The following is a 22,471-nucleotide window of genomic DNA, read 5'->3' on the forward strand; positions in this document are numbered from 1 at the left end:
CAATTAAATTTAAATTGATGGAATTCGTTGTTTACGAGTAATCTATTGATAGACGGTAATATAATAATATTAAGCTTTCTAATAAAATACTAGGGATTATAGCGTTGTATACGATACCGCTGTAATGATGGTATAAATTCAGCTACCTGCATTTGCGACCCTTGTGGCGGATTACAAGGATCGTAAAAAATGCCGGTTTGATGCTCTATATTATCGGAATTATCTGCAAAATTTTCAGCTGGCCTTGTTTCAGCGTTCGATTCACTATATTTTTTTCTTTTTATTCGACTGTACATGACAGAATTAGTATTCCCGATTACAAGATCTTTTTCGAAATAAAAATTGGAATGTTCATCATGGAAATGGGGCGTGCCAATTTCACTATCGTCAGAGAAAAAATCATAACCAGAATTATAGAATGATGCTGAAAATTCTGATTGTTGACAGTTTTGAGTAAAATCCGTTTTGAATTGATCATTATGCGAATTTAAATGCATATATACCTCGCTTGAACCCTCAACTATTAAATTCCGAATTATTTCCGCATTTTTTTCTTCATCCTCGTTATAATAGGGTGTGTATAATTCAGAATTTGTGGCCGAAGATGGGATATAACCTCTTTCTCGTGATTCTATATAGATATTAAGAGGAGATAAGAAATCAAAAAATTTAAGAAATGTTAATTGATTTAGATTTTCATTACTGATCGGATTGGTGCTTTCGTTTAAATCAACTATCGGAACAAAAAAACGAATTTTATTTTTTAATGTATCAATAAATTGCATGAATTCATGGTTCTCTGATTGGCTATGAAAGAATTGTAAAAAGTTTAGTGTTTTCGATTGAATTTTTTCACAAAATTCTTTTTGATCTTTAGTTTCCGTTAATTCATGCAAATTTTCCAATCTTTTTGAGATACTTTGTAATTTTTTAAACTGTCCTTTGGCGAATATAACTGTGCAGAATATACTTTTTGCATATCGATCAATTTTTTTATGGGTATGAATGCTTTTTTTAAGATCAGGCAGAAAATTTTCTTGATTGAAATTTAAATGAAATATAAACTTATGGTTCGGAATAGCGCATGAAAGCATATGTTTTCTTACTCCATGCTCGGCATTTTTTCTTTGTTTGTTTAATGGAATCAGGCAAATCCCATTTTCAGCAAATTTTAAAATTAGATCAGAGGTATCAATCAGTCTGATCAAAAAGAAATTAAAAATATGAGAGTAGCAAATACATTTTATTTCATTTCGAGTTTCATTTTTTATCAATATTTCACGATATTGTTGCAAGAGGTGTCTATAACCTTCATAATATCCATCCTTCTCGCAAATTTGTTTTAGTCTCCTGGCGGAATAATCAATTTCTTCGCGCAATCGTGATCTTATTATTTTCAGATATTCATTTGAAGATTCAGTACCATCTTCTTCGAATATTTTCTTAAAAACATCCAATAAATTATTAAACGAATTTGGAATCAATGAATTTTTGAAATCGACTGTATGTAACAAATTTAACGATTCAACATTTAAACATCTCAAGTTATCGTAAAAATATTGTTGAAAAATGTGTATCTGGTTTTTAGATAGATTTATTTTCGAGCTTTCATCGCTATGAATGTAAATTAAAAATAATAATATCTTAATTATATTTCTGCTTGAATTTATCATTTAATTGATTGGGACGTAATTTGTGTAAAATATAAAAATTTATGAGATAAAGTTGCTGATTTCAAATACATTATTATCGCGATCAACGTGTGACTTTCTAAAAAAAAGTCATCTAATAAAATTCCATAAATATATTTGAAATGCTAAAAATTCTTAAAACATAAATTTTAGGATTATGGATAATTAATTTTCTATTAATAAGAAATTTTTTAGTAAATCTAGAAATTATTATGCAACATTTGTTTTTAATGTCAAATTAAGTCTATACAGAAAATATAATAAAGATAATTAAATTTGAATATTGTTTTTATGTGGAGAATTCTTAATAGTCAAATAAAATAGAATTCGGGTTCAAATTTATTACAGAACGCTTAAATTATCATATCATGGTAATTTTGCTCTTCTTAATGCATTCAGCTTACTGAATTTTATTTTCAAGTGTATGCCGCGACTTCTTAAATATAATTTAGTGATTTGATACAATGATTTTAGAAAAACATGCTTTTCTTTCTTACAGATAAGAGGCTATAGATCACAATTCACGTGGATGGAAATATTGGGAAAACGCTATTCGTGCATTTAATTACAAAGCCTCTAAAAAGAAAAATTATAGGCGATGAAGATACGAACCACAAACAATTTTATAAAAATGGGTGCGTTTTTTTAAATGTAAATCAATTTTGAATAAAATCATTAAAGAGATTTAAAATCACGAGATAAAAGATATAAAATACAAAAAAGTACCATTCTATAGTGTAAAAAAAGAATCCTAAACATAATTAAAATTGTATTGTAGACGAGCATTAGAACCAAAAAACCCAAAAATATAGCTCAAATTTCCAAAGTTCTACAATGAATATAACTGATTTCTGAGGAGCTTACTTAAAAAGCAAATAGCATCAAAAATAAATTTAAAAATCAGTAAAAAGTAACAATATTAAAAAAAAATTAGAAAAAAGCTTGAATTTTTCTATGTATTATAACTTAAGAGGCAAGTTCTGTATAGAAAAAATATACAAATATTGGACAGAATTGTTAATTCTGCTTGCAGAATCATATGTTACGTTCATACAAAATCGAAATGATACAAAATACGGTAAATAAAAATATGTTGAGAAAAAAAAAATCATATAAAAGCAAACGAAAAACTGATATAAGTTAAAAAGACGTCATTATACTTTTCATTTTTAAAAATAACTGATCAAAATGATGCATAATATGTAAACTTGTTTTATTTTATTTACAAAATCTTGGTTGATAAGTTTAATTATGCTTTTTAAAAAACCTTTATGTGATTTTTCCTCGAATGTGACAGAAGAGTTTTTTTTTGAACTAAAAAACATGAAAAAATAAACCACTTATATATCTGCGTGATTTTGACTTTTTAACGAAGAAAATAACATTCTTATATAATAATATTCACAATTATCATGTGATTGTGCATATAAGGGAACTTATGTTAAATTACTGGTTTACGAATGTATATCTTACCTCATCACAGTATAAATCATATTAATAAACTTATATGTGCCCACATTCTAATTGAATAGTTCCATTATGGTGATCATGAAAAAGCCTGTCGAATTATTATGGTTGGAAGTATTAAGGCACAACCAATTATCTGAAAATTAGCTGGGCATTATGCGACATTGATAAGATGCTTATAATAAATTAAATGCACAGAATTCACAAGGAAATAACAAAAAAATAAGCGATGCATGGATTGGTGTTTTAGAAAACTATTGACTTAATAAAACATGACTGATTAAAGGCGGCCTTAGAAAAAATAATTTATCCAATTCGGTATATATATTTATAAGATTAAAGACAAATAAAGAGAATTTCAAAAAACTACAGTAAGTAAAGCTTGCGAAATATTAAGATTGAAAAACTACTTGATTATAACTTATCGCTACTTTTATTGGTGTTATGTATGAAACCGACAAGCAGAGTTCTCAATACAAAATTCCTTAAAAAATTTACCATTGGATGAAATTTTTATAGGAATGCACATTTTATATTTTTAAATGATGTAAGAGATTTCTTAAGCCACTTAGACCTTGATAATGATAGGGGAATAAAAAATAAATTTCTTGGATTACATAGGAATAGAAATTGAAAACTTGATCTACAAAAAAATAATGTTTAATACAACGTGTTAAAACTTTGGGAAGTATAAGATTACTTTATGTTCCTCCGAATTATATTAGAAGCATATCGCAATAAAGAAGAAAATTTTACAAGTTTTATGATGAATTTATATGTGATTTAAAGACCTAAAACAACTTATCATGACGGAAATTTTCTTTCGAGTCATTAAAAAGCATGAAATGTTACATATAAGTAACTATAAAGGTTTCTAAAATTATATATGTAGATTTCGGTATATATGATGATATATTAAAGTTACTGTAGATGCATCAATAAATTAACAACCATAAAACTAAAATAGCTTTTTTTTACAAGAGAGAAGCAAGAAAGAGAACAAAATCATATTTTATTTAAAAAATAAATGTTGCATTTAGATACAAAAAATACAAAAAACTGATAAATGATTCCACCGAGAAAGGCTACAATATTTAAAATAATGATAGCAAGATACTTCTAACATTAATTAAGATTATGAAATAACGATATAATTTATATGATATTTATGTAGTAAATCTTTATTTGGAGAAAAAAGGTGTTATTTATAATTAAATAATAAAAAAACCACATCCTAACTTTTTATTGTCCAGAAAGCGCAATAGCTGACATATTCTGTTTAATAAAAATGGTACAAAATTATACTAAAAAAAAATCCGAGATTTTATTTATACTTCTTATAATAAGTTTTATTCAAAAACGACATAACTTCAACACTGCGTTAAAGACATAAAAGACTAGACATTTCCTAAAATTTTGTTTACAAAAATTCATCTAAATATGCACATCTACAAAAATAAGTCTAGTGATTTTGCACTTAATGCTTTGAAAAATAAAATTTTTAAAACCAAATAAGACAGAAAAATTTATGTTCAAAAACCAATGGAAATGATAACTGATACAAAAATGTATACTAAAATAAAAAAAAGAATAAGATAGGGATACATAAACAATTCGATTTCCTTATATTTGATAAAAAGACAAAAATATGCACATTAATAAAATATAAATAATAATTATATATGACCTTACTGATGTTTACCCTAGGAATCTTAGTATCTAAATCTACTGGGTAAAAAAATATGTATTTATTTGTAACGTCAAACATATTTAGCAACATACGCTATAAATTGGGATATTATGTATCCAAAATAACAATATTTGTTGATTAATATATTGTGAAATCTATATGTAGTCGAATCATGCGTCAATCATTGAAATCAAATGATTAACTTAACCTAATAATGCTTAAAGAAAGGTGCACGGAGAAAAATAAATAAATGAAAAGTAGACAGATAAAGTATTTTTAAAGACTGCTCTAAGTATTGCTTCTACAATTCCTAACGGCACCAGAACAATTAAAATAATAAATAAATAATATTTCATACATTTTTTTTGTTATGAAGAATTGCGCTTGCATTTTATAAGAAGTAACATGTTTGTTTAATTATAGGACAAACTTTAGTATAAATTTTCTTATTTTTCCTTTATAAAAATTATACATAATCTGCATAGGAATTTTCAATCTTAGTCAAAAGTGAGTCTTAGAACAATAAATTTATCAAAGAATTTTTTTTTTGGAATTCTCTTTATAAGATTGTGGTTTTGTAAGCAATTTTTAACAAGGATTCTTAATATAACCATAAATATAGACTGTTTGTGAAATTGCGAAGGCATGGTTTTCGAATTGTAAAATACGCATATATTTCACGTTTATATTTTGTCTTTTGATACTTTCGCTATTATCATATGTATTCTTAAACCTAAAGATAAGAGTGTTTATTATTTTATAAAACATAAAAAAAAATTATTAAGGTTTTATTGGAGTCTTCATTTACGAAATAAACTATTTTTGCGTATAATACATCCCCCAAAAATAGAAGTTTATAAGAATGCAATCACAGCAGAATTTTCCCTGCTTTTTTGAAACATTTAATTATAAATGTAACAAACGATTTGCATTCTTTTAAACAAATTCATAAATATGTTGAGCTCGCTTTTTTCATTATTTTGATTTTTCTAGTAAAATTGACTGTATGATGTAATTGTAGTAAGTAATATTATTTCGTGTGACAAAATATAAAAAAATTTACACAGACGGTTTTTTTAGTTAATATATACAATTATTCTACGAATGAACTGCAATCTTTTTGTTCTGTTATAACTTCATAAGAAAATAGCTTGGGTGATTATATTAAATATATAACATTAGAGTCTAATTACATATTAGATGTTTCACGGGAATTAAAAAAATACAAATACTGTATAAATATTAGCACATTAAAAAAACAATTATCAATATAAATAAATTTTATATTGTGTATTTAAATTTGCTAGAATAAATACTCTTTTAGAAATTTATTTTATTATTATTTTTAACAAAATGTCCAGCAAAATATTTTGATTTTTACATAATTTTCCGCAGTATATGATATATATAAATCAAATAAAATTATTTATCTTCTTTCTCTGTGATTTATGAATTTAAATGACAGACTCCACAATATCTAATAAAAATTTTTCATGTAATCAGGGGCAACTATGGGATAAAAGCTTGGTGTGAAATTATATTTTGTGCAACGAATTCAAAAGAAATAAATAGGAATAATAGAAATAAATACCCCTTTTCTTTTATTCAAATTTTGATTTTCTAAACTAATTATCATTTAGTAAGAAGTGTTGATCGTTTGACTTCATCGCCTATAATTATTTTCATTTTTAATTAATTTTACCCCCTTTTCGTATCAAGAAGCAAGTTTACATAAACACTTGTTATTGTAGTACCTGTCCGCATATGTTATTTATTGTACTTTTTATCGTTTTAAAAAGGCCATTTGTATCTTTTTTTTTATTTGTAACACGTTTATTAGGTGTTAGTAATCTTTAACCGCTCATATATATTTTTTCCAAAATTCAAAAAACATATTTGTATCCACATGTCCATTTTTCTTTTTTTATTTGGTTTCTGTTGTATAAATTCTAATCATTAGAGGTATGATTTACTGCAAGTTAAAGAAAAATAAAATACTAGAATGCAAAAATTAAAAAAACTTGTTATTTTTGAATGTTTCATCATATCGGAATACTATCAATTATTTATTTATTTGTTGCAAAATAGGCTATAATCGCGAGATTATTGTCTTATTGGAATATCCCAAATAAAATAGTAAACGGTGTTGATTTATAGTGAGATTAGCTTTTATAAAATAAAATCTGTCCAATGGTATTTGTTGGTGGATTGGTATTTTTCAAGGTATTTCGAAATCATTTCCTCAAAAAAGAATCGTAATATTGTAGAAAAAAATGCTGTTAAACGATGTGGTCTAATTATAATTAAACTTAGGCGTTCGAATCGTTTTTTATCACATTCAAGAATTATCAGATTAAGAAAATTTACAGGAAAAGAGTGCATTTTAGAATTTTTTATATGATACAATAATTGTTTTGAGTGTCTTTTAGCCTAGATATTAATCTTTTATTTATACTTTATATGTCAAAATCATTTTTTTACTGCAGAAACAAAGTTAATTATTTTAGTTTACCTCCTAAGGTTTTTTCTAATTTTTTTAATTAATTGGATAGGTAAACGTTATATATTTATTTAGTTATATTTATTTGTTTTATTCTTTTTGAATTAGAATGCCGAATTTTTATGAAAAATAGTCTTCTTTATGATCAAAAATAAAATTTATCATTTTTTAATTCAAATATTTGCAATTTAGTAATTATATCCTAGATATATCTAATGATAATTTTTTCTAAATAAAGGCAATATGTTCATATTTTTAAATTTTTTAGGTAAGTAAATATCGCCAAGTCAACAAACTTGTAATTTAATTATAGAATACACAAATTAAATAAATAGTATTCTCTTCGTATTTTCTGCAATGTAAACAGTTTTTATTTAAAATTGTTACATTTTATTGATTTGAAATATTCTATATATGCAAATTTTGTTTGAATTCACTTTTTTTTGGTCGAAATTTGACTTTAGATGATTCATTGCAAATATATAACAATAAAATCTGTATTTTTTATATTGAAAATAAAATCGAAATATTGGTTGTAAGAGAATGTAAAATTGATTTTTAAACTGTATAAAATTAATTTCGATGGTCAAGTTGTTGTGCTGGTTCATGTTTATTTAAGTTTAAAAATTTTTAACTAGCACCCTGTAATAGTGATTATAGGCACTATAATTATAATTATAAATATAAAATTTATCGATGTATATTTTTGATTTTATATTTATAGCGCATTTGAAACTATCAAAGATAAAATCTCAAGATAGAAGCTAATAGTTTAATCTATATAGTAAATTGAAGTTTAAGGCATAAAAAAAATATGCCTTATATGTGCATAATTAGATTAAGAGATAAATGTTCGAATATGAGCGGTATATACAAATAGAGATATATGATAAAGATATATTCCATGGCCTTTCATTATGGTAACATATAAAACAAGTTTGAAAAACGAATTTGAGTTTTTAAAAATAAATTAACAAAGATACACATACATGAAACTTCCTTTATTTCTGGTGTTTCGGTGCAAATGTCAACGCACAGATTTTTAACATTCGAATATACCGAAGGCTAAAAACGTTTTGCAAGAACTAATATAATCATCGAAAAAAATAAAATATAAACTATAATAGTTATTATAAATCCCATCTTTTTTTGCGCATTTTTAAAAGAGAACTAAATTTCTATTCAATTTCTTTTTAATAGTTATTATAAATCTCATTTTTTTTTCGCGAACTTTTAAATAAGAACTAAATTTCTATTCAATTTCTTATTAATAGTTATTATAAATCTCATTTTTATTCGCGCATTTTTAAAAGAGAACTAAATTTCTAGATAATTTCTTATTGATGGTTTGTTTTATGATAAAAATTCTTTGTAAATTACTTTCTCTGTGTAATTTGATCGTATATTTATTAGTGCAACCGATTAAATCTAATTTAAACAAAGAAATTAAAATTTCAGGGCTTGATTTATTTTTTTATAACAGCTTATAGATTATCATGAGAAAAAATATTTGCACCATACCAAGTTTCGTTTTAAAATAATTAATCAATTGTATATAATATATATATAAAAATGATTTTGTGTAAATGTGATTTTCAATATAAATCATTTATTTATTTCTATATGATCACAACTAAAGACATGTATTTTAATTTTTTATGTGTTTAAATTTTTTTTATGTACACGGGTTATCATCATATTTGTATAAAATTTTCAAAAAAATAGTCGAAAAATTTTAAATCATAACAAAATCAAAGAAATGAATTATAAGCAAAAAATTATAACATTGGATTATGATTGAAAAAAGATAACAAAACATAAAAATATAGCTTAAAATAAAAGATATACCTATAAGTTTTATCTAGCATAGAATAATAGCCGATTGAGGCAGAATTTTCAAAAAGAAAATGTTTTATATCAGTTTTCGGCTATAAGAACACATATATGATAGAAATTATATTTATATTCAACGATTATAAAATAGAAGAAAAAATATAGAAAATTAAGAGTTTTTTTTACAAATTATAGTACTTTTTCATAGTTTCAGTTCTGATAGAATTTTTTATTCAAATGGTTTATTTGAGTATGGTAAAATAAATATAAAAAAAAAATTTAGAAAAAATAATGCGAATATTGTAAATTTCTTTAGGAATTTAATTTTAATTTTTTTCATTAATTAAAAAAATTTAATTCATGGAGGTTCTGTTTGAGAATGTAAGCTTATGTAAGAGTATACGAAATGTTTAATGAGAAAAGTGTATTGGCGACAGTCATGTATCAAATTAGATTACTAGCATTTTTTCAAATCATTTCGGTTTTGGGACTGTAATACGTAATGAAATCACTAATTTTTTGTGATTTTTTGTTATGATAAACACGTAGTAGAATTAAATAAAAACATATTTAAAATTGCATTGTTATATGATTTTGTTTTGATATAATATAATATATGCTGTCAAAAAAATTATTACTGTACATGCATGGTATCTAAAATTAGCACATGAAACATTCAATTCCTCTAAGGAATTATTTTACAGGTAGTGTTCGAGGCATGACTTACAGCATAAATTTTTTTTTTGTTATGCTTAAAGGTTGTTTTGATGTTTTTTAAATTGCTTTTTGCTACAACTTCATTATAATATATTTTTCATTCTTTTGTTTTTATGCATCTTAACGATAGTTTGTTGGGTTTAAGGAGTACGAGCATAAAAATTTCTGGTAAAAAAATATTGAACCAAATTTTTTTATTTTTATAATATTACTCTATCTAATATAAGTTCGTTTTCATATTTAATCTAAGCTGAATATAATGTAAAGAATATAAGAGCTTTAAAATGTCCAAAACATAGTCTTGATTCTTTTTATGTTCTTATAATTTTGTTTATAAAGATAAATATGTTAAAATTGATTTAAAAAGGATTAGAGATCTATTCATAGTTTTATAAATTAAATTAAACCCTGTAAATATAAAAAAAAGCAAAATTAATTGTGTTATTTACAGTATATATTGATTTCTAATAAGTAGTAAAATTTATCATGAAAAAAAGATTATAATATTATGTTTTTGCTTTTATATATTTACTGAGTTTTACACAGCAACTAAAATTATATGTTTTTTAATTTGTTTTGAGCATCATCGACAAAATTGTTGTAGGGAAAAGTCAGCTAAAATATTTATGGTTACTCTGACGAGGTAAAAGAGATGAATGTACTATTCATATTATTTAATTCCTATAAACCCTATAATTTTAATTTAGTGTGAATAGTTTTCAGCATAAAATTCAGTTTCTCAATGAGTTAAGTCTGAAAGTCATGGTTTCAAGCTAAAATTAGTATTTTCTTGATTTTCTTACAGCACGCATATTTTTTTTTAAATTCTTTGATGATATTTTTGCATATATAATTTTTCTTCTTTGCTCTATTTTTCGATTTAGAAGGTTAATATTTGTATATATATGAATATTTTTTATTTCAAGAACTTTATTCGTTTTTTTAAGCAAAAAAAAACATTTATCTTAAACAAAATAATATGATTTATGTGATTTTTTTTGCTTAATGTATTTTTCGATGGGTTTATTTTCATGAAAATACACTGAATCTACGTTAAATATTCATTTAATGGTATCTAATAGTTTAGAACATGTAGCGAATATTAAAATAATGTCTAAGCTAACTTTAATTTAAAATTGAAAAATTTATTGAAAGAGATATACCATTATTATATAATGATAAATTTAAATTTTTTTTTTATTCATAGACAGGCTATCTGCAAAAATTTAAAGTCTTAGAAAACGTATAAAATAGAATAAACATTTCATCTAGTCTGAGTAAAAGGATCTAAAGTAGGCTGTGTAAAAGCGCAATCAACAGTATAAACAATAACGAATTGAACGTAACATGGTTAGAAATAAAAAAAGCATTCGATGCAATAGTTTACGAGTATCTTCTAAGCTGCTCTAAAATCTTAACATGCAGGTTTAGATGATTGTATTTATATCTAAACTAATGTAAAACTGAAATTTTTATTGTCCAAAAAATCAAGAAATAATTAGGGAAATATTGAAAAAGGATTTATAAAAAGGGCTTGTCTATCTCCGCTACTGTTTTTTCATTGTATGGATCCCCTAAGCTGCCTATTAATTATAAAATAACCATCAATACTACTAACCTAAATAAGAAGGTATTTACAACTAATCGTTTCATTTTCATTAACGATTTAAATATTATGGCGAAAGAAAATAGTAACTTTATTTTAATGTCCAATGAAGCAACGCAATGCTTCAGATGCATCGGAATGAAAATAGATATGGCTAAATCAGCTACGCACAATATTAAATGCAAAGATATTGCACTAGTCATAATACGAAAATATGGATATAAATTTCGCGGAATACTGGATGATTTTTTATATTATACTAAACTTAAAACGATTGAAAAAATATGAAAAGAAATGCTACAAGGAGTTACTACACAATCAAAACTAAAAGTTCTAAATATTATTATAGCAAAAAATGAATAAGCAGCAAAATCATGAATAAATTATAAGTCAATTTATTAAGCTAGACGAGAAGTCAAAAGAAATCTAAACTGCGGTATTAGGCGGATAGTTATAGAAAATGGAATACACTTGCAACCATCTAAAGAATCGATATTATACCACAAAATAAATATCCTGGGATATGGTTTAGAAAATATAGAGTTTAAATCAGAAAGAATACTCTACCAGCTACTAAACCCATAGGCCAAATAAAAAGCGAATACCCAGAAAAGCTGCAATATAAAAATGTAAAAAAAAATGCGCCCCGCTTATCCGTAAAAAATAAAATCGTCAAAATAAAATACGAAAACTTTGACATGGACAAGCAGCGCATAAATTTAAAAAAAGTTTGTATTGTGTAAAACAAAACATGAAATACTGCATCAAAAATCTTCAATATGCATAATGATTCAACGCGCAAATATGTTTATCCTCCTAGTGTTTACAATATGGAAATATATGATCATCACAAGAAGGTAGTTTTAGATTTATGCAGGATATAATTATTTTCTTTAGAGAAAGATCAAGGTATCCGCACTGTAACGACTCAGTAAAAACAGTTGAATACTTGGCATGCAGATGTAAAAAAGTAATTGAATATGACTATACAAATGACACAACGAGATGGTAAGAAGATTTAATATATGTTCACGTGAGACCACAATTTAGAAAAAATCTTGAAAATACGTAGACACTCTGTACAAGAATTAATTGTAAACCAATTAACGGAGATCAAAGATGATACATAATAAAAACTTTAATCAAGTTTTCTAATGACAGACCCGATATTTTTGTACATTTTAAAATGAAGAAATACGTCTTTCTGGTTGATATTGAAGTGGGAAGTATTGACAATAACAGAATAATTCAACAACTGAAAATTAAGACAATTCGATCTGCTAGCGCAACGCTGTCGTCTATTACATTCGCATATTTTAAATTACCCATATGTTATAATATGGGACACTGTGAACATGCGAAGTCATAAAAGTTACCTGCATGAACTAGATGCCACGAACCAGATCAAGAAATCTATAAAAACTCGAAATTGTGTAAAACTCTAAAAATAGTTATTCTCAAAAAGAGGTGAGGTATTTAAGAAGACTTTGGAGAGGAAAAGATATCTGAAATTATATTTGCGCTATGCGAGCAAGATATCTAAAACGATGTGCTCGAGAACAAATACTATAATTATAACTATAAATTTGGCCGATGATTTATAAAAAAACTATTCTTATGATGAATTCAGCGTTGAAAACAAATTATAAAAGACATTAAAACACTAAAAAAATAAAATATACTTGTTCTATTATCGTTCTTATGAAAAAACAATTTAAAAAAAATTTACAATATTAATGCTAGGTAATGACAAGGAAACGCATAAGAATAACATATCAAAAAAATATAAGGCATTGATAAAAATTGAGGCTTAAAAATCTTTTTTATTCAACATCTTACAATGAAAATGCAATCAATTCTAATATAAATTGTTTTCAGTATTATCGAAAGATGTATAGATAAAAAAATCTATTCAATGGTCATATATTGCTAGTATTTGACTTGTAATAATAATTGCACAGACATATAATTGAATCTTATTTATGGCACATTAAATATATATTTTACTTTATAAAATGAAATTTTATATTTCTGTCATATTCAAGATAAATGATCTTTCTACTTATTTTATTAGTAGTTTTCTAACTTTCTTTTTTATGCCTAAAATATTGTGGTTATTTTATTGTTTTTTGTAGATTCCGTTTTAAAAAAACAAATTTTATCATATTAATCTTCAAAATGATTTTTGTAATAGCGTTTTTATTTTTGTAAAAATAGAAAGATATTTGTCATCAGATTGAAAAAATTAAATTCAAGTTATTGTTTACTTATAGCGCAAAATGAAATATATAATCATACATATTTTTATTTGTGCAAAGCAAAAAAAAATATTTTCTTTAATACAGATCTGAATAGCCTTAAGTTAAATATAATCATATAGATAATTATTTAATTTTATTTTATTCAATATCTATATATGAACCCTCTTTTTTATCAGGGCTTAATTCAAGACTTTTTTTGCATACTCACTGTTTATTTTTGGCTTCTTTTTACATTAAAATTGAATTTTTCTGGTACTTTCGGCATCTTTTATGTTGGAATGCTACAATCATTAATAATAATCACAATATAAGTATATAGCCGTGTAAATTCATATCCTGATGACAAATATATCAGTTCTTAATATAATGTATGTTATTATATGGATATACATCTATGTGTTGCTGTATTTACATGGCAATTTTTTTCCGATAAAACTTGAAGTAAAAATATTTATAAATGTATTTATTACGGTCACATTATATTTATAATAGACTTCAGTTTTTGCATAAAATTTATAATATAAATATCATTAAAAGAATATAGAATTATCTTTTTATGCATCGGAAAGGTATTTTGAATCTTTTATATGCTTAATTTTATCTATACACAAAAAAATTTGAAGTATTGGGATTTAAAAATAATTAATAACATATAATATGATTTGAATTTTTTTTTGTAAAAAATTTCATACGTAATACATAGCTTTTTGATCTTCACTTTTTTTTATAAGACTAAAATTATAAACTTGATATCTTGTCCACACTATATATTTATCAAATTATCAAAAGGTATGCAATCTATTATCGTTTTAAGCTATTTTTCCAATATAAAATTATACTGATGTAAAAACTCTTGGGACAGTACTCAGAAACTTGACGGCTTGATACTGGTTTACTATACGGGTTTTTCTGCTGCATAGGCCGTAAATTCACAAATAGCATTAAAAAAATCTTATTTTTCTTTTCCAGATCGACTTATTTTTGTAAATTTAGTATTTTGTATATTATAAAAATTTTATGTTTATCTCAGATATCTAAATAATGTATAAAATGTAGCATGATGTGACTTTTCTGTTTATGTGAATGTATAAAATTGTTTTTTTGAATTTAAAGAGCATCTAAAATTCAAGTCTAAGTCATAAAAAAAACCATTTAGTTTCAAAAAAAATTATATGAGCCTTTCATATAACTTGATCCGTATTGATTTAAATCTATATCGTGTATTTTTAGATTATTAATTCCGCATTTAAACAAAATGCGAAACAATATATATTGAAAAAGTCCAATGCAATATACCATTTAAAATATATAATTTATATATTTAATACAAGTTTAAAAATATAAATTAGTCTATATTTTTTTTTAGAAAAGACGCAATTTTTTTTAAAATACTAAAAATTCATGCAGCAATGGATTCATTACACAAGGCATCAATCATAAGAATCTATACTTTTATACGAAAATACCTTGATTCTTTAAAAATTTATAAATATTTTGGGTGTTATAAATTTAAAAGAAACTTCAAGCATAAATTATTTTGTATATAACGAAATTTTAAATATACCCATGGCAATTTATGCTGAATACTTTAAAAAAAAAATATTTCCATGTTAAAGCAAATAACAACAAAATATTGAATTTTTGCTATTTTAATATATTTTAAAATGAAACTTGATTAAAAATCCGATTTTAGTTATAACTTAAAATCTTAAGCGTCAATTTTACAAAAATTATAAAATATTTTTTATTTCTATATGTTTTGGTTTCATCTTCATGTTTCTATTTCTTACAATTATAGCTTTTTTTTTCAAAGTGTAAAATTTTCTTAATATTCTACTGTCTATGTTATTGGAATTAATATAAAAAATCACATTTTTATCCTATTTATCAACTTGAAACAGATTTTCGAATTATATGATTGTTTGATTGTTATAATATTTCATAATTTTAATGTGTTGTATAATAAAGAATAGCAATATGACAATAGAGAGCTTTTTATTATGAATCTTTTCAATGAAATAAATATTAAAAAAATTATAGTTTTATATAACTTTATAAAGTTTAATATATAATTTTTATCTTCTATAAACCGAGGAAATTTCAACCTAAAAAATAAATCATAAAAATGAATACAAGTTTTTATGTTATGGTCAAAAAATTTGTACTCGCAAAGCATATTTTAAATTTTATTTTATATAAAAACCTGACTTAGTTATAAGAAATTATAATATATTTGTATAATTGAATTTTTGCTGCTTTAAACGTAAAATTAGCACGGCTATCTTAAAAATTTCATATGATTCCGATAAAATTAAGGTTTAGATTCATTTGTATATACCCTAACAGGATGTTATATACGAATTTACAGCCAAAATTGTTTAAATTAGACATAGATTACTTGAATACACATGTTATCATTAATTATAGAGTCAAGAAATAAAGGTAGATATTCATCCGACGAGAAAAATTTTAATTACCAAAGTTTAAGGCAAACGAAGGCTCTATTCTGTAGTTTAAATATATTATTTAAAAAAAAATATTTGTAGTCTGACTCACTAAAATCTTTATATAAATTTTAGAACATAATATCCGGAAATTTGGATGGGTCAAATAAAGTTGCAAAAAAGATAAATAAAATTTGCTCATATACTTTTAATTTTTTATTTCTTAAACAGTTTCACAAATTAATTTTCGATTTCATCAATATCTATTTACTTTTATTCTAAATTTGTGACAATTTTCTACGTTGTTTAAATTAATACTACCATATTTGATTATAGCTATTGAGTAATTTTAACTTTAGTTGTTATATTAAAAATATACCCATTGAGACGAAAATAGTCAAATTTCTGAACTTCTACGATTTTTACAAGGGAATAGGTGGATTTAGTATCTTTTTTTTTGTAATGATAATGTCATTGAAATCGAGAAGGTTTCAAAAGCATTGATGTTAGTTGAAAGAGATAGAAGATTAATAGAGTTTGTATTGCTGTCTATGTCAAGAAAACCACAAAATTATATAATTATGATAAGCAAATACTTCGAGACAGCACAATAAAAACCGTATATGACTATTTTGATCACGAATGAATTATAAAGCCTGTTTCTCTACTACGTTCTTTCCCTTTAGAGTCAGATTTGCAGCCTGCAGATCTGAAATATTTCTAAAGTAGATGCGATAAATTTTCCCATTTTGATAAATCATTTTTTATTGTATATGAGGATGTTCATATTAATAATATGCATGATTATTATTGCGCTGCGAATATTGATAACCCTGATAGGGCTGGGAGCTCGGTTGCCTGAGATAATGCTGATCGTCCGCGCCAGACATAGATCCGTAGTTGCCTAATGAAAATTGGTTATTTTTTTGAGAAGTCTGTAGATTACGACGTTGAAACAGATCTTTCGGGGTTTCTGAGCTAAAATTTGGATTTGAGGAACTTTGATATGGCATCCTTCTTGCTGGTACAGATGAATGGGGATTTATATGGCTACTTGATGCAGTTATAGATAAAAAAGGATTATGTTGGCTACTCAATGCTCCATAATGACCAGTATGTAAGCCCGAAGGTCGGTTTTTCGGAAGATATACCTGTTGTTTAAAGCTATTTACGGATACACTTAGTGGTTGGGTAGATTTAGGCATACATTGGGCGTTATTGGATTTCTCATTTAAGATAAAAGATTTAATATGGATATTTATGGGCGAAGGAACATAGTCAAGTTCAAAAATATTTGGACTTTTCGCATTTTTTTCTAAATCAAGGCATTTAAGTATCGGTATGAAAAAATATAATCCATTGCAAATGCCTCTAGCCATTAATAATTTTTTTAATCTTTCAAACGTATCCTTACCATGAAAAATTTCTAAAATTTCCGATAAATTTTGTGTCAGTACTTTATGCAATTTCATATACGATTCTTCAAGTTTCAATGGTTCATATGAATTCATTTCAAGTGTATTTTTCTTATATATTTTAAACAACATTCTATTAAAATTAGTGATAATTTCGTCAGATATTTTCAAAAAAATAAAACTATTGCTGCATTTTTTTTTGATTATATTTTCAAGCCATTTTATTATATTTTCTACGGCCTTATAACTATTCTCTATATTTGTTAATTCAAATATATAATAATTCGGTTTATGATAGTTCTTTACCATATTTATTTGATTTTTTTTGAGACTAAATGGGTTTGGTTGTATAATGTAAATATTTTGCGACGCTAAATTTTTAGTCGTATCATGAAGTATAATGTCAAACGTGACGCCGATCATACACAATATATTCGATAAGCAAAATATTTTTTGTCCAATGGAGAAACTATTAAATGATTTTAAAAATTCCTCAAAAATAAGATTTTTAATTGAGCAATTCTTTGACTTCGATATATCTTCTATATCCTTTCGAAATTCCAACAATTCATTGTATAATATTTTCTTATATTTCCCAGCTATGTTGTTTTCGTCTGGATATAAAGGTTTACTTTCAAATAAATTGATCAAGAAGTCTAGCAATTGGGCTTTAGAATCTTTTTCCGAACTATCAAATTTTTCCATAAATTCGTTCTCATGTAAAAAATTTAAATTGCTATACAAATATTGCAGGAGAACGAGTGAGGGTGGAGCGTCTGTGCTTTCTATGGTTGATTTTGTGCTATAGATGCATAGTATATTTAATAAAATCTGAATATATTTTCTTTTTGTCGTCATTTTTTATATATTTTGGGTATAAAATATTTAATTAAATATGCAAAGAATTGTGAATTCTAATGTTTATTTCTATAATGGATCGATTCCATTATAATCACTTTTTAGATAAGAACAAAATAAATTCAAATCACATTTTAGATAAGAACAAAATTAATACAAATTCTATACATTAGAATATACTACATATAAAAATCAACAAAAAAAAAATTAAAAGATTTATTGAAATTTAAAAATTAATGCAAATAGTGAAATGTATCATGTCCTATTTAGATTCTTGCTATTAGAAACATTATGCAAAATTCAAAAATAACACATTTTGCTTGATTTAATATGTTTTATTTCCAGAACGATCTATGATTCAATGTAGAATGAACACAGTAACCAAATGTAAAATAAAATGGGGGGATTTCTATCTGGGTTGATTACTTATTTTTATTGCTTGGGTTCATAATTAAGTCTTTAATAAAAGGTTTATTGTAAATTTGTTGCTATATTTTATGATTTCTTCTCTAACTCTATCCATTAAATTATCAATTCATAAATTATATTTTATCCAAAAAATTAGAATCTATATTTTCTATTTTTATTAGATCTAAAATTCATTTCAATATTCTATCATTCATATAAAACATATGTGACTGAAACTTATGATTTTTTCAATTGCTTTATTGTAAACATTTTTCCATACAAAATATATTTAGTCAGATATAGCTTATGATAGAAAATGTCTATTATTTTTATACTAAAAGCTTTATTTATAAAAAGAAATATTTTTCATATAACTTTTCATCTTTTATCGCTAAAAACTAAAGATTACTCTTCATTTCAATTTAGCAGTTTACGCTTTTCAAGCACATCATCCTAACAATATTCCACAGTAATTCTAAAACTTTGAACTAACATAAACACATTTGCTATCTGATACTCTAGCAAAAAGATTAGATAAGCATCCATTCGATCATAAATAAAAAATTTTAAGCAAAGAAATTACTATAAATTTTCACAAGTATTTGTCTTTTAATACCCGATGCTGTTTTTTAGTAACAATTTACATGTTGTACATAGTATGTAATCTATAATTATAAATTCGAACATTAAGAATCATATTTTATAAAATTTATTTACGACAATAAAATTTTCTTTAAAGAATTTTGATGAACATAAACTGTGATGTAATTTAACCATTTATAATAATATTTTGGACTATCTGTGTAACAATTATCAAAATAAACACCAAATAAAAGTAGGAACGCTTTGAATTTTCAAATATGTCAAACGAATTAGTCTTGAATTTATATACTTCTCATGATTTCAATTTCACGTGTTAGCATCATATGTTGATCAAAATTAAAATCAAAAAAGATCCAATTTATTTCTCTATAATATAAAAAACATAAAGTAAATTATAAGAGATTTGCACAAAAAACCTGCAAAAACCCAAAAAAAGAAAATAAAACAACATAAAAAAAGAGTGTTCATTTTTTTTTGCGTCTAAAATTATTATCATAAATTTATCAAACTGTAAAATAAACAAGTCTTTTGATAATTTTCTTATTGAGTATCTGAAATAATCCTTGGTAAAAAAATTAAAATGAAAATAGTCTAAAATCCATTCAATTGCTATTCAGCATCTGTATCATAAGTGGGTGGTCTGCAATATGTATGTGAATATATTAATGTAAATAAGCTTGTAATAATTTTGACGATATATTTTGCTTATCGAAGTACGTTAAAAAAGAAAAAAGTTATTAAATTATATAGATATAAGCAGTTTTTTCTTAAGTAATTTATGATTACGTAGTCCATGCAATTGAATTATCTATTACGTATAATTAGACTACATTTTAAATGCCTAATAACCAACTTATAGAATGATTTCTATTTCTTTTTAAAAATAAATTTTGGGTAACTGACATCTATATTAACAAAAATATCGTAGATATTATTTTCTTATATTCTTTTTTTTAATATTCAAAAATATAAAATTTCATAAATTAATTATCTGATAAATTTTACGATATTTGTCTTCATAGAATCTCATATAAAATTAAAATATTTTATCAATTTATGTCATGTTTAGATCATAATAAAACAAAGATTGTTTTGGTAAATTCTTATCTCAAAAATCAGAAGAAGAAATTACAATGTTTTAATTGTAATTGTGTTCCGATAATATATTCTACCCTTTGCAATAGTAATCAAACAATAGTACCATTATATTTCTTAATAAAATAATAAAGAGCTAGCAGTCGTTGTATATACCCAAGTTTCTAAGCAAGAGCTTCTGATGAGCTTTTGATTATCAAATATGCAAAAAATATTCTTATTGAACAATTAAATTAATTATTGCGAAAAAAACATGCTAAGAATGATTAAAAAGACTAAGGTATAAACTTAAAATAATTTAAGATGAGTTAAATGAATATTCAATCAAGTATTCTTAGTTTAATAAATTGTAAAATATCGACGATCGAATAAAGATTTTATGCGATTTGCTCTATTATTTTAAGTGGTCGAAAATATATATTTATTTAACTTGGTTTAAGTCTTTAACTAAATAAAAACCTTTTGAAGGTGTATTTTAACTGTCACTATGGCACAAATTCAAAACAAATCCATAGTTAAAAGAGGTGCATACATTGATAATAATTTATCATCTTAAAATCGGTTCATTATTTCATATAAAATAAACCAAAATTTATTTTAAAATGTGATGTTTGAATTAAATTTAAATAATTAATCTTACAACAATCTAAAGTGTCATAATATTTGTTAGAATATAAAATATATACATACCAACAAAATGAATACAATTTAAGACATGTAAAATTCTTATTCATGAATATAACATAAATTATGATTCCTAAGATGATTACTATAAACAAATTATGTATAAATGCTCTACGCTTGTCTTTTATCTCTAAAGACGAGTGATACATTTTGATCATCTTCTAATATTAAAAACTAGACGAAAAAATATTAAAAATTAGATTAAATATATTAGAATATGTAAGAGGATAATTTAATGCGCCTTTAGTCTTAGTGATAATGAAGTAATAAAAGAATTTTGCAGTCTATGTATCCATCATTGTATATACCTCACAGTTAAAGCTTAATACATATATTATTATATATTGAACTAGTAATGACCGGTCCGTTTTTATATTTACCCAAGTTTAAATGGAAATAAATACAATGTCATTTAATACAATCGCATTCACACGATATTTTTACGGTAAATTTTATATAAGTTAGAATATACTATATACAGAGCTTAATTATACACCTAAAAACTGTAAAACGCTTACTGTAAAGATAAATTCTTCTTTTAAGATCTTAAATTTTTATAGTAGTTTGAATGCTAACTTCAAATCATCTGTTTTCATATAGAATGAATAAAAAAATGTGTTTTATATACAAAAGATTTTTTATCTGTTTCATATGTATTTTATTCATTATATAATTATGATAAATAATGCCAAATTTAGAATACGTGCTATATTGTTATACTAATAGAGCCGTATTGTAGATTCGATTTTTCTGGGCAAAGGTAAAACATCTATTTTATTATAATATTTATCTAAAACTATCAACACATCGTGATTAAGGCATGAAAATCAGAGTTGTAGTGTGTAAATTCATGAATTTTGCTATACATGATTTAAATATTTTACAAGTATTATGTATAAACAATTTAGCTGATACTTGTATTAAAAGAAACATATAAAATGAAAAAAAAACAATGGTATAAATAACTGTTAAAAAGTATGCTAAAAAGAATCAAGGGTCTGATATTTTCTGCTAGATTATTCAGGGAATCATTTTTAAAATTGATTTCACATGTTAATTGTATTTTTTCAACTTTATTTGTCAATTTACTGGCTAGAAACAGGCAATTTATCTTATAATGTAATATTTAAACAAAAAAAATATTATTAATCGAATCCAAAATATGTGTAATTATTTATACTGCTCTAATGTATAACTGT

This window comes from Rhyacophila brunnea, unplaced genomic scaffold (genome assembly GCF_057557595.1).
Source record: "Rhyacophila brunnea isolate RB1 unplaced genomic scaffold, BYU_Rbru_1.0 scaffold_71, whole genome shotgun sequence".
NCBI lineage: Eukaryota > Metazoa > Arthropoda > Insecta > Trichoptera > Rhyacophilidae > Rhyacophila > Rhyacophila brunnea.